Source organism: Pristiophorus japonicus, chromosome 8 (genome assembly GCF_044704955.1).
Source record: "Pristiophorus japonicus isolate sPriJap1 chromosome 8, sPriJap1.hap1, whole genome shotgun sequence".
Classification (NCBI taxonomy): domain Eukaryota; kingdom Metazoa; phylum Chordata; class Chondrichthyes; family Pristiophoridae; genus Pristiophorus; species Pristiophorus japonicus.
In genome coordinates this window covers 238,156,433-238,174,332 of record NC_091984.1, presented here as the reverse complement: position 1 = coordinate 238,174,332, position 17,900 = coordinate 238,156,433, and positions in this window count along the sequence as shown.

Below are 17,900 nucleotides of genomic sequence, written 5' to 3'. Positions count from 1 at the left end.
ACTGCTGACAGCTTGTTTGGTATAGTTGCTGAAGTAAGCTCTAATTCTTAGGTTGACCGAATATAATGTCCCAGCAAGCCTTGCAATCTATGGTTGCGCCTTTTTCTATCTTTCCACATTCCTCCCTTTTGTCCCTATAGGGACAATAACTTTTAGTCCAACTGAATTTTACAGAGTCTCTCCATCTCCATGGTTTCTGCCTTCTCTGAGGCTTCTGGGGTTGTGGCTACCATCATGGTGGTCGCCCCCGCTGGTACGGCTGTAGCCCCTAGTCGCGCACAGCAGCATTTTATCAGGACAAATACCAAATATAGAGCAAAGATAATGACCAGGAATATGATCAGCCCTAGTACTACGGTTTGACCTATAGGCCCGAACCATCCGCTGCCCAATCAAACATGCCCCAGGAACCTGGTTTCTTTAACTTTTCAACTTCCTTCCGGATGTGGTCCTCTAAGTTACCTATTTCCTCAGAATTGTCAGGAATGTACGTGCAGCACTCAGACCCTATTAGTGCACATGTTCCAGCCTTTTCTGCTAGCAGATAGTCTGGAGCCATTCTATTTTGCAAAGCTACTGTTCTTATAGCCACCGTCTCATCGTTTAATCCGCTTATAGCTTCTGCAGTGTCGTTTGCTACCTCTTCTAATATTCTAGCCACTTTTCTTATTTCTCTTATGGCAAAGGCTACCCCTAGAGGGGGGATCAAGGATAGAAAAGAATTGTTGTGTTTCTGTAATGGCTTGTCTGGATCGATAATGCGGGTGGTTTGCTCGAGAGGATAAGTGACGAATGTATGGTACCACATATACCAGGTAACATGATCCTGTCCAGCCCCTTGGCAACCAGGAGTAGGCCTTGTGGCCACAAACAAAGTATGTTCCATTGTACAAGGTGGTTTTATCCACATCAAACCCTGCGGATACCAGGGAATAGATGAAAGTACCTATCTGGTTGGCGTATGGGACATTCAATGTACAACCATAAAACTGAGAGGACGTATAAAGGGGAAACCCGTCAGGAGTACCCATCACTGTAAAATTATATCCGCACCAACTCGTGCCTACGAGTATTCCCCCGGTCAAGTTCCTTACAAAACATATTGTCCCCGGTGGCCTTCCCATACCTGTGGCCCTGGTAAGGGTGAGGAAGGGAGGCTGTTGGGAGTGGTCATACCTCGGTTGGTACCACCCTTCAAAGGTATTCAGACGATATCGCCCCTTTTCCCAGGGCTCTGCAGAAATGGGGTAAAATGATAAACTAGAGGATTCCATCATCTTCCTGTCGCCCGATGGTGGGTATACTACCACAGACGTAACTCTTATCATCCTAGGGAATTGGCGTGTGCCGTTCTGGTGGATATACCATTCTACTACTTCTGACAGGTCTAAGTGGATTCCCTCCCTTAGAGTGGAGAGGGGTTTGGGTACATATCCAACAACCTCCTTCTTTGTTGTTTTCCGCAGCGTATTTGTGGGACATATACAAGAAGGTGTTTACATGCAATTCTGGCATTACAGGTATTGTAAGTGTCACAAGGAAACATAGTCCCAATGTCCATTTCTCTTTACTGATAGGGTTGGTGATTCCTTTTCCTCGTGTCCTGGAGCTCTTTTGCAGTGTGAGGCGTGGATCCATGTTGGTCTCTCCTTTATCTTCACGGCAGTATTGGTGGTCAACAGGATCTGGAATGGACCTTCAAACCTTGGGTGAAGACTATTTTTCCTCTTGAACACCTTCATGTACACGAACTGGCCAGGCTCCAAGCTATGGCATCTTCCTTCAGCAGGATCAATTTGGGCTTCCTTTACCTGGGAATGAAAGCTAGAAATACATTTTGTTAAAGCAATGCAATAGTTTAGCATATTTTCTTCCATTTTGTGGACATCCATCTGTTGAGCAGTAAATGGTGCAGAAAAAGGCAAACGTTGGGGACATCCCATGACGATTTCATGTGGTGATAATCCTGTCGTTCTATTTGTTGCTGATCGCATTACCATTACTGCCAAAGGTAACAGTTTGACCCATTTGAGTTCAGTCTCATCACATAACTTTGCTAGTTTGTTCTTCAACATTCCGTTGTATCTCTCCACCAAGCCAGCTGACTGTGGGTGATAACTGCAGTGGAAATGTTGGTCGATTTGTAACGCTCGACACATTTCTTTCACAACTGTCCCAGTAAAATGTGACCCGTTGTCACTTGAGAGTTGTACAGGTTTGCCAAATCGTGGCACAATTTCTTTTAACAAATGCTTAGCGACAGTAATTGCGTCATTCTTTTTACATGGAAAAGCTTCAACCCATTTAGAAAACACATCTATAATTACTAATACATACTTAAATCCCATGCATGGGGGTAATTCAATACAATCCATTTGCAAATGTACAAAAGGCCCCATTCGGTTTGGGTGGGGGGCAGATTCTACCTTTTCTGTTTTACCTGGATTCATTGTCTGACAGGTAACACAATTTTCACAGATTTGTTTTGCAATTGCCGAAATACCTGGTGCATACCAAGTTGCCAAACTATAATCTGCCACCCCCTTTTGTATTTGTATCTATTGTTGGATTACAAAATGTCAAATATGGTAATCCTGTTTTTTTTAAATCGGACTTCTCATTCATGCTTATAGTGTTTCACAGATCACAGAATGCAAAGTACTTGTTTTATAACTGTGTGCCCAACTCCTGGTTTAGAAGCTGAACATTAAAAACTCCAATCTTTTACTCTGTAACTTCAATTTTATGATACTGTGTCTCATAAATTACATCTTTTAAGCTTCAGCTCCTGACTCAGTAGTTGTGTAATTTTATTAAAAGGCTTCCAAACTCACGGCATCCAAAATGTTTATCAAGGAGAATCACCTGAAATATCTCAAAATCCCAATTCAGATATTGTACTGCCAATCTTTTATTTAAAAATCTCTTTACTGAGCTAGAAGCTTCCGCGTCAAGGTTTTACACAAAGGGCAATGGGAGCGTACTCCCCCAGCCCGCAGCCTCGAGAGACCACGCAGGCTTTTTAAAAAATGCATCACAACTTCCCTTTTCTGTTCTTTATCTCATTCCTTGACTAAATTTATGTCTTTCAACCCAATGTAATCAATGATTGCGTGTTTTCTTTTTGACAAGTGAGCATGTCGAAAAAATTTTTTTAAACCAACGGGACCACGCTCTTTTTTTAAAATCTTTTGCTCAACAAACCTATCCTTTGTTCATTTCCTAACTCCGTAACTTATCATCTGAATAAATCCACGCCTGCGTTTCTAACTTAAAATGTAATTCAATAAGGTTCACACTCTCAAACTTCCCACATACAGGACAACACTACGAAGGGTTAAAAAAAAAACTTCACTCTGTTTGAAAAAGTGGGTGGAGCTAAAACAAACAGACAACTCCACCAGTTTCCCAAACAGGCTTTCATTCATTCCGCAGTCAAAATCACACAGTGCAGAGTCTAGCAGTTTGCTTAATTACCTCATCAGTGTTATCCAAAGGATACTTGTCTTAGCTACCCTTCCCTTATTTTGGGCTAACCGCTCCTTGCCCCCTGTACACTCTGTCTGATTTTTGGTTATTACAACCTCATTGTGATTATAATTAAACAGAAAAGACAGATGACCTCAGCTGCTGTAAGGTATTGCAACCCGTGGTTTCAACTGCTGACAGCTTGTTTGGTATAGTTGCTGAAGTAAGCTCTAGTTCTTAGGTTGCCCGAATATAATGTCCCAGCAAGCCTTGCAATCTATGGTTGCTCCTTTTTCTATCTTTCCACAAAACCAGTCCCACCCACCCTTTCCCTCAACGACTGTCTGTCCCACCTGTGACAGGGACTGTGATTCTCGTATTGGACTGTTCAGTCACCTAAGGACTCATTCTAAGAGTGGAAGCAAGTCTCCCTGGATTCCGAGGGACTGCCTATGATGATGAGTGTCTGCTGGGAGGGTTATCAGACCTGACTCACAACCTCTCCGCGTTCTTAGAAAGAGGGGAACCTCGTTACATAGGATTACAGAGGATATACGGGACAGAACACAAGAACAGGCACTTTGCTCTTCCCCCACAGCCTTGAAAATTATTTCTCTTCAAATATTTACCCAATTCCCCGTTTGAAAGTCACTATTGAATCTGCTCCCACCGCCCTTTCAGGCAGCGCGTTCCCGATCACAACAACTCGCTGCGTAAAACAAATTGGACTCAGGTTCTCTGGCTAACTGGTGCAGTAACACAACCACTGCAAGCCGGTACTCCGGGTTAGTGGGGACCTGCTGGGAACTGTGCGGCCATGGGGGTCACACAGTGCTCCGGGGATCCCGTGGAGACGGATTGCTGAAACCTTGCCTGCGCAGCATGTGAATGGTCCACGCAAGGCCCTTAAAGAGGCCTCATGGCGGCAAACAAAATGACAGAGAACACTGGCTGGGATATTGAAAAACCCAAAACAAATGGGACTGCAAGCGAACCAGAGGACAGAAAGAGAGCTTTTATTTATATAGCGCCTTAACGTAGTGAAACGTCCCGGGTCACGTCACAGGAGTATTATGAGATTTTTAAAAATTTGACACCGAGCCACATAAGTAGAAATTAGCGCAGATGACCAAAAGCTTGGTCAAAGAGGTAGGTTTTAAGGAGTGTCTTGAAGGAGGAGAGAGAGGTAGAGAGGTGGAGAGGTTTAGGGAGGGAGTTCCAGAGCTTGGGGCCCAGGTAACAGAAGGCACGGCCACCGATGGTGGAGCGATTATAATCAGGGATGCTCACGAGGGCAGAATTAGAGGAGCGCAGACATCTCGGGGGGTTGTGGGGCTGGAGGAGATTACAGAGATAGGGAGGGGGTGAGGGCTATCAAGGGTTTTGAAAACAAGGATGAGAATTTTGAAATCGAGGCGTTGCTTAACCGGGAGCCAATGTAGGTCAGCGAGCACAGGGGGTGATGGGTGAGCGGGACTCGGTGTGAGTTAGGACACTGGGCAGTGAGCACAGGGGGTGATGGGTGAGTGGGAATCGGTGCGAGTTAGGACACGGGGCAGTGAGCACAGGGGGTGATGGGTGAGTGGGACTCGGTGCGAGTTAGGACACGGGCAACCGAGTTTTGGATCACCTCTAGTTTATGTCGGGTAGAATGTGGGAGGCCAGCCAGGATTGTTCTGGAATAGGCAAAAGTTTTGAATTTCTCAAAAGCAAAAAAGAAAGAAAGAAATTTATATAGCGCCTTTCACGACCACTGGACATCTCAAAGCGCTTTACAGCCATTGAAGTACTTTTTTGGAGTGTAGTCACTGTTGTAATGTGGGAAACGCAGCAGCCAATTTGCGCACAGCAAGCTCCCACACACAGTACTGTGATAAAGACCAGACAACCTGTTTTTATTATGTTGATTGAGGGATAAATATTGGCTCAAGGACATCGGGGAGAACTCCCCTGCTCTTCTTCGATATAGTGTCAGGGGATCTTTTACTTGCACTTGAGAGAGCAGACATAAGGGGGTGGTCTCTATGAGAGGGTCAGGTTCCCTTCTGACCAACTTGAGCGGTTCAAATCGCTCCCACTCCCTTGGGTTCTAGACTCTGGATTTATTTGGGGGATGTGACAAAGGACACTGGTTTGGTGCAAACTAATTTTGATTTTATTACAGTCAAGAAATACAATGTCCAACTTATAATTGCTCTAATAAGAAAGTACAGTGTCAGAACTTATCCAAACTTATTAAAGAACAATACCTTACACACTCAGAGGGGGTTACAATAGCTTATAGTGACTCTAATAGAGAACAACACATTACATTCAAAGGGGGTTACAGTAGAATTACACCTCCCATCTCCCAATACCTAATTCTAGCTAGGTTGGACTCCAGGGCAGGCAGGGAGTATGCTTACCAATCCTTTTGACAGTTAACGGTAGATCGCAGTTTCGGGGTTCGCTGGATGCGGTAGGACCTGCTTGCCGTACCCCAAATGTTGGAGAAGACTTCTAGCTGTGCAATCTTCAGTTGGGTTGAGTCTGCTGATGCGGTAAGGTGCGCTTTGGATCTGTGGGGTAAGTACCCGTTTTCTTTGGTTAGAAATAGGTTTCTACGGTCTTTTAGGTAATGTTTTACCCGTTGGTAGGTCAGGATCAGATTGTAAAGTGGAAACTTTTCGATTCTTCGTTTTTTTCCCGTTGGAGTTTGTTTCGAGTTTGGTCGATCGCGGTGGTTTTGCGTTGATACCAAATTGGCTGTGGTCGCTTGCTGCTGCGATGGTGATGTTCTTCTTTCCTTCAGGACTTCCGGACTTCGAGGCTGGAGATGTTAGTTTACAACTGTCATGTTGGTTTCTCTCCTTGTCTTGATGACACCAGCTTGGTCTCGGTTGTATGGCAAAGTGTGTCAACCAGTGTCTCCTAAGGTAGCATCAACCTTGTAGCTACTTAGCAACCCAACCTCTGATGAAAACAGGAGCCAGTTATACAGTTTCAGTGGTTCTAATCTTGGCACCAAATCAGTTCAAAATCCTTTGTTTAAATTTGGCAGGCTTGACTCGTGTTTGTAATATTTTAGCGGGCTCGTTAAAAGTTAATACGCTTTGGGTGGGTTGATGTTCGAAAACTGTTTCCTGATGGAAATATTAGTTTGGTAATTGCAATGTCCTTTTGTGCTTAGTTTTTCGCATGCAGGCTGGATTGGGCCTCTTTGTGATGTATATGCTGAAATGGTTTTCCAGTTTCAAGTTGATGGTTAGCTATCTCTGGGCTTTTTGTAATGTTAATGTCTCTTGTGGAGAAGGATTCTTGAATACCCAGACAGGTTACTTTCGTCCTCACACCCAGACAATTCCAATAATCAAGTTGTCTCCTGTTAGTTCTTTAGGCCCGCCCACAGTCTTGAATTTGTCTTGTAAAAGTTCAAAATTCTATTAAAGTTCGTAGTTTCTTCCATAAACACTTTAGGGTTTCAAACTTTTCGGTAGACAGTCCCAAATAAAATTTCCTTTTGAATGAGCCCAAACTCTGGAGGGGGGGGGGGGTTCTTGTGAATTTTGCACCCCCTTTCAAGAGATGCGACGTTAACCTAATGGGGTAAGATAAAGCGGGGTGGGAGGAGGCTTGTGTGGTATGGACCTGTTGGGCCGAATGGCCTGTTTCTGTGCTGTACATTGGATGTAATTCTTTCTAATTGTGTTTTCAAGGGGTTTTCGCCACGATTTGACCCTACGGGGATTCTCGGGGAACTGTTTGCGGCGGCGATGGGACGTACCGCCGAGGAGAGGTGTGCCGACATGCAACTAATCCGTTTGCATTTGCAATCGGCTTTCGACAGACTCCCGACCCGTACGCCGCGCCCAGAATAGCGACCAGTTAAAGCTGTTGGTGCAGCCCTGCCAGCAGCGGTAAGTACGAAAACCTGCAAAAAAAGGTAAGTTAAAATTTTTATTTTGACATTTTTTTGCAGCAATTAGATATTTAAGGGTCTTGTCAATGTTTTTTGAATGTTTTTTTGGCATTTTTTTTGTTTTTTCCCGCTCCCCAAGCCTCTCTCGCGGCGCTCCCAGCCCCGGACTAACGTTGCCGAAACTCGCGGTTTTGTGCCGCGAATCATCGTGCAACGCCTCCCTTACCGATCGTAAAGGCCGAAAGTTCAGATTAAAAATGGTAGCACAGCGAAAATGGTAAGTCTAACGTATTGCTACCGTTTCCGACGAAAAGCTCCGAAAGTCTTTGGAACTCGCTGCCTCAGAGAGCTGTGGAAACTGAGTCATTGAATACATTTAAGACAGAAATAGACAGTTTCTTAACCTAAAAGGGAATAAGGGGTTATGGGGAGCGGGCAGAGAAGTGGAGCTGAGTCCATGATCAGATCAGCCATGATCGTATTAAATGGCGGAGCAGGCTCAAAGGGCCATATCATCTACTCCTGCTCCTATTTCTTACGTTCTTATTGTTATATATGTAGACTATAGATATACTCTCTGTGTAGTCACTGTGTGGTTGCATAAGATGGAGACTTGTTTACCTGATGTACTATCAATTAGGTTTACACTGTGTATATACTATGCTGGCACCACTAGAGGGTGCAACTGGTGGAGACCGGGGTTTCCTGCTCTGGTGGCAGGGGCTGTATAAAAGGGTAGCTACCATGCGGCTGCCTCACTCTGGAGTTACGAATAAAGGACCAAGGTCACTACAGTTTGAGTACAACACATTGCCTCGTGGAGTCAGTCATAGGTACATTACAGACATAATAACTGGTGATGAGAATACGGACTTTAACGCGACTATAGCTACCTTTGGCACACTAACAGACTTAGCAGAGGGTGATGATTGGGATGCCTTCATGGAAAGGCTCAAGCTATATTTCGTGGCAAACGATCTGGCAGGGGAGACGGACGTATCGGCGGAGAAGCGCAAGACTATACTGCTGACCCGTTGTGGGCCCGAAGTCTACCGCCTCATCAGGGACTTGCTGGCACCCACGAAGGCCAAGGATGAGCCATATGATGAGCTGACTGAACTAATTTGTGACCAACTAAAACCAAAAGAGAGCATCCTCACGGCCAGGCACAGATTCTACACTCACCTCAGACCTGAGGGCCAGGAGATTGCAAAATATGCTGCCGACGAGGGCCTCCTTCACAAGCTATTGTCTGCCGACACCCAGTCAACCTGCAGAAGGCCATCAGCATCAGTCAGGCATTCATGACCTCGACCTGCAGCACCAAGCAAATTACTCAAACCCGGCAAGTACTGTACACAGAATGGTGCCTTTTACAGTCAGGACTGCAGAACGTGGCTCTGTCAGGGCAGAGAGCACAGACCTCAGGGTTCCAGAACTCAGAGTCCTCTGAGGGCTGCTAATCGAGTAGTATCAGGCTGGCATTGCGGAGGAAACCATGGGGCTCACCAGTGTCGGTTTGCTGAGTACGTATGCAAAGCCTGTAACACGAAGGGCCACCTTCAGCGTATGTGTAAATGAAATACGACTCAGCATCTAGCAGAGGAGTCGGTAGATGGCTTTGAATCCAGCGGGGAGTATGATGATTTGGCCAGAGAGGCAGCTCAGCCCCAAGAAGAAGTGTATGGAGTATATACCTGCACCACCAATTGTCCTTCAGTGAAGATGGAAGTCTAGATAAACGGCGTTCCAGTCTTCATGGAAGTGGACATGGGAGCGAGCCAGTCAGTGATGAGCCAAGATGCCTTTGAGAGGCTATGGAACGAAAAACGACCCGAGCGGGTTCCAGTTCAGGAAAAGTTGTGCACCGACACCAAGGAGCTGATCCCAGTCCTCGGTAGTGCGGATGTAAGTGTAATCCATAATGGCGTGGTGCACAAGTTACCTCTATGGATTGTTGCAGGTGATGGTCCAACGCTACTCGGAAGAAGATGGATGGGGAAGATCCAGTGGAAATGGGAAGACCTCTTCACTCCAGCAATCGATGCCCCCGTGCTCAGAGGCAGAGCAAAACCTCACCTTCGCTTGGGCCAGGCACCAGAGAACAGACCAGCACAGCATCTGAGGCACAGACCATCCATCATGACTGCGTGGCAATGATCCGACCGGAACGACCTAAAAGTACCTTCCCGGCTCCAGTGGCAGGACTCCTGGGGAGGAAGATCGAATTCACAGGCACTCTTCCAGCTTTTGTGGCAGAATCGCAGGAGAGAAAGATCATGTTATATATGTGGACTTGTATTTACTCTGTATAGCCACCAGAGGGCTCATTCTCCGGAGTCCCAAGGGATCCAATAATCCCTTGGGAGCACAGGTATTTAAGGAGGCTTCACAGGTTGGAGAGGCACTCTGGAGACCTGCAATAAAAGACTACGGTCACACTTTACTTTGAGCTCACAGTGTTCAGTCTGACTCTTTCCCCATACACAACTGGCAACGAGGATGGGATAGCAAACCCAAAGAGGCAGAGAACAGTGGGCATCCTGGAGAAATTCTCGGAGGGAGATGATTGCGAAACTTTAGTGGAGCGACTCGACCAATACTTCGTGGCCAACGAGCTAGATGGGGAAGAGAGCGCTGCCAAACGAAGGGCGATCCTCCTCACCGTCTGTGGGGCACCAACATATGGCCTCATGAAGAATCTGCTCACTCCAGCGAAACCCACGGAGAAATCATACGACGATTTATGCACACTGGTCCGAGAGCATTTGAACCTGAAGGAAAGCGTTCTGATGGTGAGGTACCGGTTCTACACCTACAAAAGGTCTGAAGGCCAGGAAGTGGCGAGTTATGTCGCCGAGCTAAGATGCCTTGCAGGACATTGCGAATTTGAAGGACATTTGGAGCACATGCTCAGAGACTTTTTCGTACTTGGCATTGGCCACGAAACCATACCTAGCAAGCTTTTGACTGTAGAGACCCCAACCTTGAGTAAAGCCATAGCGATAGCCCAGGCGTTCATTGCCACCAGTGGCAATACCAAGCAAATCTCTCAGCACACAAGTGCTGCTACAAGTACTGTGAACAAAGTGATGTTGTTTTTGAATCGTAACATACAGGGCAGGTCATACATCCGCAGATGTCTCAGAGTCCACCATCAAGGGTGATGAATGCAAGGCCATTAACACCTTGTTGGCGCTGTGGGGGTGATCATCATTTCCATTCATGCCGCTTCAAAGGATACGTTTGCAAGGGCTGTGGAACAATGGGACACCTCCAACGAGTGTGCAGGCGAGCTGCTAAGCCTGTTAAACCTGCAAACCACCACGTTGCAGAGGAGGACAAATCCACGGAGGATCACGACGAACCAGAGCCTCAGATCGAGGAGGCAGAGGTACATGGGGTGCACACATTCACCACGAATTGTCCCCCAATAATACTGAATGTTGAACTAAATGGACTCCCGGTGTCAATGGAGCTGGACACGGGCGCGAGCCAGTCCATCATGGACAAAAAGACTTTCGAAAGGTTGTGGTGCAACAAGGCCTCAAGGCCAGTCTTAACTCCAGTTCCCCCGATACTAAGAACTTACACGAAAGAACTGATTCCTGTAATCGGCAGTGCTACCATAAAGGTCTCCTACGATGGAACAGTGCACAAGTTACCACTCTGGGTGGTACTGGGTGATGGTCCCACGCTGCTCGGCAGGAGCTGGCTGGGAAAGATACGCTGGAACTGGGATGACGTCCGAGCGCTATCGCCCGCTGATGACATTTTGTGTGCCCAGGTCTTAAACAACTTTTCTTCGTTGTTCGAACCAGGCATCGGGAAATTCCAAGGAGCAAAAGTGCAGATCCACCTAATTCCGGGGACGCGACCCATCCATCACAAGGCGAGAGCAGTACCATACATGATGAGAGAAAGGATCGAGCTAGACCGGCTGCAACGAGAGGGCATCATTTCACCGATCGAGTACAGCGAGTGGGCCAGTCCTATTGTCCCAGTCCTCAAGGGAGATGGCACCATCAGAATCTGTGGCAACTACAAAGTTACTATCAATCGTTTCTCCCTGCATGACCAATACCCACTACCAAAGGCCGAAGACCTCTTTGCAACGCTGGCGGGAGGAAAGACGTTCACGAAGCTGGATCTGACTTCAGCCTAAATGACACAGGAACTGGAGGAATCATCAAAGGCCCTCACCTACATCAACACGCACAAAGGTCTTTTTGTTTATAACAGATGCCAGTTTGGAATCCGATCAGCGGCGGCGATATTCCAGAGAAACATGGAAAGCTTACTGAAGTCGGTCCCGCACACCATGGTCTTCCAGGACGACATCTTGGTTACAGGTCGGAACACAGTCAAGCATCTGCAGAACCTGGAGGAGGTTCTTAGTCGACTCATACGCATGGGGCTCAGGTTAAAACGCTCGAAGTGCGTTTTCCTGGTGCCTGAAGTGGAGTTCCTGAGAAGGAGGATTGCGGCGGACGGCATCAGGCCCACCAACGCAAAGACAGGCAATCGAGAACGCACCGAGGCCACAGAATGTGACGGAGCTGCGGTCGTTTCCGGGACTCTTGAACTATTTGGTAACTTCTTACTGGGTCTCAGCACCCTGCTAGAACCATTACATGTCTTACTATGAAAAGGGGATGAATGGGTTTGGGGCAAAAGCCAAGAAAATGCCTTTGTAAAAGCGAGAAAATTGTTATGCTCAAACAAATTGCTTGTGTTGTATGATCCATGTAAGTGTTTGGTACTAGCATGTGATGCATCGTCATACGGCATCGGGTGTGTATTGCAACAAGCTAATGATTTCGGAAAACTGCAACCAGTTACTTATGCATCCAGGAGTCTGTCTAAGGCCGAGAGAGCCTCCAGCATGATTGAAAAAGAAGCATTAGCGTGTGTCTATGGGGTAAAGAAAATGCATCAATACCTGCTTGGGCTAAAATTCGAATTGGAAACTGACCATAAGCCACTTATATCCCTGTATTCCGAGAGTAAAGGGATAAATACCAATGCATTGGCCCGCATCCAGAGATGGGCGCTCACGTTGTCCACATACAACTACGCCAACCGCCACAGGCCAGGCACAGAAAACTGCGCCGATGCTCTCAGTAGGCTGCCATTGCCCACCACGGGGGTGGAAATGGTGCAGCCCGCAGATCTAGCCATGGTTATGGAAGCATTTGAGAGTGAGCAATCACCCGTCACTGCCCGGCAGATCAAAACCTGGACAAGCCAGGACCACTTATTATCTCTAGTCAAAAGCTGTGTGCTTCACGGGAGCTGCTCCAGTGTCCCAGTGGAAATGCAGGAAGAGATAAAGCCGTTCCATAGAAACATAGAAAATAGGTGCAGGAGTAGGCCATTTGGCCCTTTGAGCCTGCACCGCCATTCAATGAGTTCATGGCTGAACATGCAACTTCAGTACCCCATTCCTGCTTTCTCGCCATACCCCTTGATCCCCCTAGTAGTAAGGACTACATCTAACTCCTTTTTGAATATATTTAGTGAATTGGCCTCAACAACTTTCTGTGGTAGAGAATTCCACAGGTTCACCACTCTCTGGGTGAAGAAGTTTCTCCGCATCTCGGTCCTAAATGGCTTACCCCTTATCCTTAGACTGTGACCCCTGGTTCTGGACTTCCCCAACATTGGGAACATTCTTCCTGCATCTAACCTGTCTAAACCCATCAGAATTTTGAACGTTTCTATGAGATCCCCTCTCATTCTTCTGAACTCCAGTGAATACAAGCCCAGTTGATCCAGTCTTTCTTGATATGTCAGTCCCGCCATCCCGGGAATCGGTCTGGTGAACATTCGCTGCACTCCCTCAATAGCAAGAATGTCCTTCCTCAAGTTAGGAGACCAAAACTGTACACAATACTCCAGGTGTGGCCTCACCAAGGCCCTGTACAACTGTAGCAACACCTCCCTGCCCCTGTACTCAAATCCCCTCGCTATGAAGGCCAACATGCCACTTGCTTTCTTAACCGCCTGCTGTACCTGCATGCCAACCTTCAATGACTGTTGTACCATGACACCCAGGTCTCGTTGCACCTCCCCTTTTCCTAATCTGTCACCATTCAGATAATAGTCTGTCTCTCTGCTTTTACCACCAAGTGGATAACCTCACATTTATCCACATTATACTTCATCTGCCATGCATTTGCCCACTCACCTAACCTATCCAAGTCACTCTGCAGCCTCATAGCATCCTCCTCACAGCTCACACTGCCACCCAACTTAGTGTCATCCGCAAATTTGGAGATACTATATTTAATCCCCTCGTCTAAATCATTAATGTACAATGTAAACAGCTGGGGCCCCAGCACAGAACCTTGCGGTACCCCACTAGTCACTGCCTGCCATTCTGAAAAGTACCCATTTACTCCTACTCTTTGCTTCCTGTCTGCCAACCAGTTCTCAATCCATGTCAGCACACTACCCCCAATTCCATGTGCTTTAACTTTGCACATTAATCTCTTGTGTGGGACCTTGTCGAAAGCCTTCTGAAAGTCCAAATATACCACATCAACTGGTTCTCCCTTGTCCACTCTACTGGAAACATCCTCAAAAAATTGCAGAAGATTTGTCAAGCATGATTTCCCTTTCACAAATCCATGCTGACTTGGACCTATCATGTCACCTCTTTCCAAATGCGCTGCTATGACATCCTTAATAATTGATTCCATCATTTTACCCACTACTGATGTCAGGCTGACCGGTCTATAATTCCCTGTTTTCTCTCCCTCCTTTTTTAAAAAGTGGGGTTACATTGGCTACCCTCCACTCGATAGGAACTGATCCAGAGTCAATGGAATGTTGGAAAATGACTGTCAATGCATCCACTATTTCCAAGGCCACCTCCTTAAGTATTCTGGGATGCAGTCCATCAGGCCCTGGGGATTTATCGGCCTTCAATCCCATCAATTTCCCCAACACAATTTCCCGACTAATAAGGATTTCCCTCAGTTCCTCGTTCTTACTGGACCATCTGACCCTTTTTATATCCGGAAGGTTGTTTGTGTCCTCCTTCGTGAATAGCGAACCAAAGTACTTGTTCAATTGGTCTGCCATTTCTTTGTTCCCCATTATGACTTCCCCTGATTCTGACTGCAGGGGACCTACGTTTGTCTTTATTAACCTTTACATATCTGTCGAAACTTTTGCAATCCGTCTTAATGTTCCCTGCAAGCTTCCTCTCGTACTCTATTTTCCCTGCCTTAATCAAACCCTTTGTCCTCCTCTGCTGAGTTCTAAATTTCTCCCAGTCCCTGGGTTCACTGCTATTTCTGGCCAATTTGTATGCCACTTCCTTGGCTTTAATACTATCCCTGATTTCCCTTGATTGCCACGGTTGAGCCACCTTCCCTTTTTTATTTTTACGCCAGGCAGGGATGTACAATTGTTGTAGTTCATCCATGCGATCTCTAAATGTCTGCCATTGTCCATCCACTGTCAACCCCTTAAGTATCATTCGCCAATCTATCCTAGCCAATTCATGCCTCATACCTTCAAAGTTACCCTTCTTTAAGTTCTGGACCATGGTCTCTGAATTAACTGTTTCATTCTCTATCCTAATGCAGAATTCCACCATATTATGGTCACTCTTCCCCAAGGGGCCTCGCACAACGAGATTGCTAATTAATCCTCTCTCATTACATAACACCCAGTCTAAGATGGCCTCCCCCCTAGTTGGTAACTCGACATATTGGTCTAGAAAACCATCCCTTATGCACTCCAGGAAATCCTCCTCCACCGTATTGCTTCCAGTTTGGTTAGCCCAATCTATGTGCATATTAAAGTCACCCATTATAACTGCTGCACCTTTATTGCATGCACCCCTAAATTCCTGTTTGATGCCCTCCCCAACATCACTACTACTGTTTGGAGGTCTGTACATAACTCCTACTAATGTTTTTTGCCCTTTGGTGTTCTGCAGCTCTACCCATATAGATTCCACATCATCCAAGCTAATGTCCTTCCTAACTATTGCATTAATCTCCTCTTTAACCAGCAATGCTACCCCACCTCCTTTTCCTTTTATTCTATCCTTCCTGAATGTTGAATACCCCTGGATGTTGAGTTCCCAGCCCTGATCACCCTGGAGCCACGTCTCTGTAATCCCAATCACATCATATTTGTTAACATCTATTTGCACAGTTAATTCATCCACCTTATTACGGATATTCCAGCGGCGGAAAGATGAAATGTCTATACAGGCAGACTGCTTTCTGTGGGGCAATCGAGTAGTGGTCCCCAAGAAGGGCAGAGATACCTTCATCAATGACCTCCACAGTACCCACCCAGACATCGTAATGATGAAAGCGATAGCCAGATCCCACGTGTGGTGGCCCGGTATCGATGCGGACTTAGAGTCCTGCGTTCACAGATGTAATACATGCTCGCAGTTAAGCAATGTACCCAGGGAGGCGCCGCTAAGTTTATGGTCTTGGCCCTCCAAACCGTGGTCTAGGGTACACGTCGACTATGCAGGCCCGTTCTTGGGTCAAATGTTCCTTGTGGTTGTAGACGCGCACTCCAAGTGGATTGAATGTGAGATAATGTCGGCTAGCACGTTCACTGCCACCACTGAAAACCTGCGGGCCATGTTTGCCACACACGGCCTACCCGATGTCCTGGTGAGTGACAATGGGCCATGTTTTACCAGTGCTGAATTCAAAGAATTCATGACCCGTAACGGGATCAAACATGTCACATCTGCTCTGTTTAAACCAGCATCCAATGGTCAGGCAGAGAGAGCAGTGCAAACCATCAAGCAGGGCTTGAAGAGGGTAACTGAAGGCTCACTGCAGACTCGCCTATCCTGAGTCTTGCTTAGCTACCGCACGAGACCCCACTCACTCACTGGCATCCCACCTGCTGAACTGCTCATGAAAAGAGCTCTTAAGACAAGGCTCTTGTTAGTTCACCCTGATCTACATGAACAGGTAGAGAGCAGGCGGCTTCAACAAAGTACATACCATGATAGCGCAAATGTGTCACGCGAGATTGAAGTCAATGATCCTGTATTTGTATTAAATTATGGACAAGATCCCAAGTGGCTTCCCGGCACTGTCGTGGCCAAAGAGGGGAGCAGGGTGTTTCGGGTCAAACATTCAAATGGATTCATTCACCGGAAACACTTGGACCAAATCAAACTCAGATTCACGGACTACCCTGAGCAACCCACTTTGGATCCTACCTTTTGTGATCCCCCAACACACACACCAGTGACAACCAATGCAGTGGTTGACCACGAAGCAGAACTCATCATCCACAGCAGCCCTGCAGGGCCCAACACACCAGGCAGCCCAGCAAGGCCAGCTGCACAGCAGCCCAGCAAGGGCCCAACAAATGATTCAACAACACCAGCTTTCACACCGAGACAATCAACCAGGGCAAGAAGGGCCGCAGATCGACTCACACTTAAATAGTTTCACTATTGACTTTGGGGGGGAATGTTGTTATATATGTGGACTTGTATTTACTCTGTACAGCCACCAAAGGGTTCATCCCCTGGAGACCCAAGGGATCTCATAATCCCTTGGGAGCACAGGTATTTAAGGAGGCTTCACAGGCTGGAGAGGCACTCTGGAGATCTGCAATAAAAGACTACGGTCACACTTTACTTTGAGCTCACAGTGTTCAGTCTGACTCTTTCTCCATACACAACAGATCAAGGCAGTCGACCTCGAGGACAGAGGCAAGATAGCGTCCCTGCTGCAGCGAGATGCAACATGGCTGAAAAGAAAGATGGCCGCGGCAACACCACAAGGTGCAACGCTGAGAGACCAGCACATGGTGTCTAACAAAGGATTAGATTGGGGTAAAGACAGCAGGATTCTCTTAAAGGAGACCTGCAACCAACTGAACTTAAAGACACATTGTATGCATGGCAATCAATGTAACGAACCGATTAAGATTGTGAGATGCCGGGAATAGAGTGTCCCCAAAAGTAGCAAGCGAGTGAAGTCGGGAGGGTAAAGGCACTGATCCTGATGCCCTGCCCCGGGTGTCCCCACAAGTTATAGGCCAGCGACCTCAGGAGGGTGAAGGCACTGATCCTGATGCCCTGCCCCAGGTGTCCCCACAAGTTATAGGCCAGCGACCTCAGGAGGGTGAAGGCACTGATCCTGATACCCTGCCCCACGTCTATCCCACGCTGCAGGCACCCGATCGCACACTCGCCACAGACCCGGAAATGAAATCGGCGCCAGTACGCGCAGTCGGCCGCCGTTGCCCACCACCCAGGTGGAGACGGTGTAGTCCCCAGACCCGGTCACTACCTCGGCCATGTCCGGGAGCGAAAGGTCAGAACCAGCGAGTTCCCCAAACGGGACCTGGAACAGCCAGGTTCCCAACACCGTTAGAGAGCAGGCAGAAGATTCTGCAGCCCTCAAAGGAGGACAGGCAGGCCACACACATCTGTGGCTCTGCCCACCACTAGGCAACGGCAAAGGCCCTGAGTCCTGGCTAGGTGAGCGAACCAAGCCCACCCCGCTAGCAGGAGGCACAACAC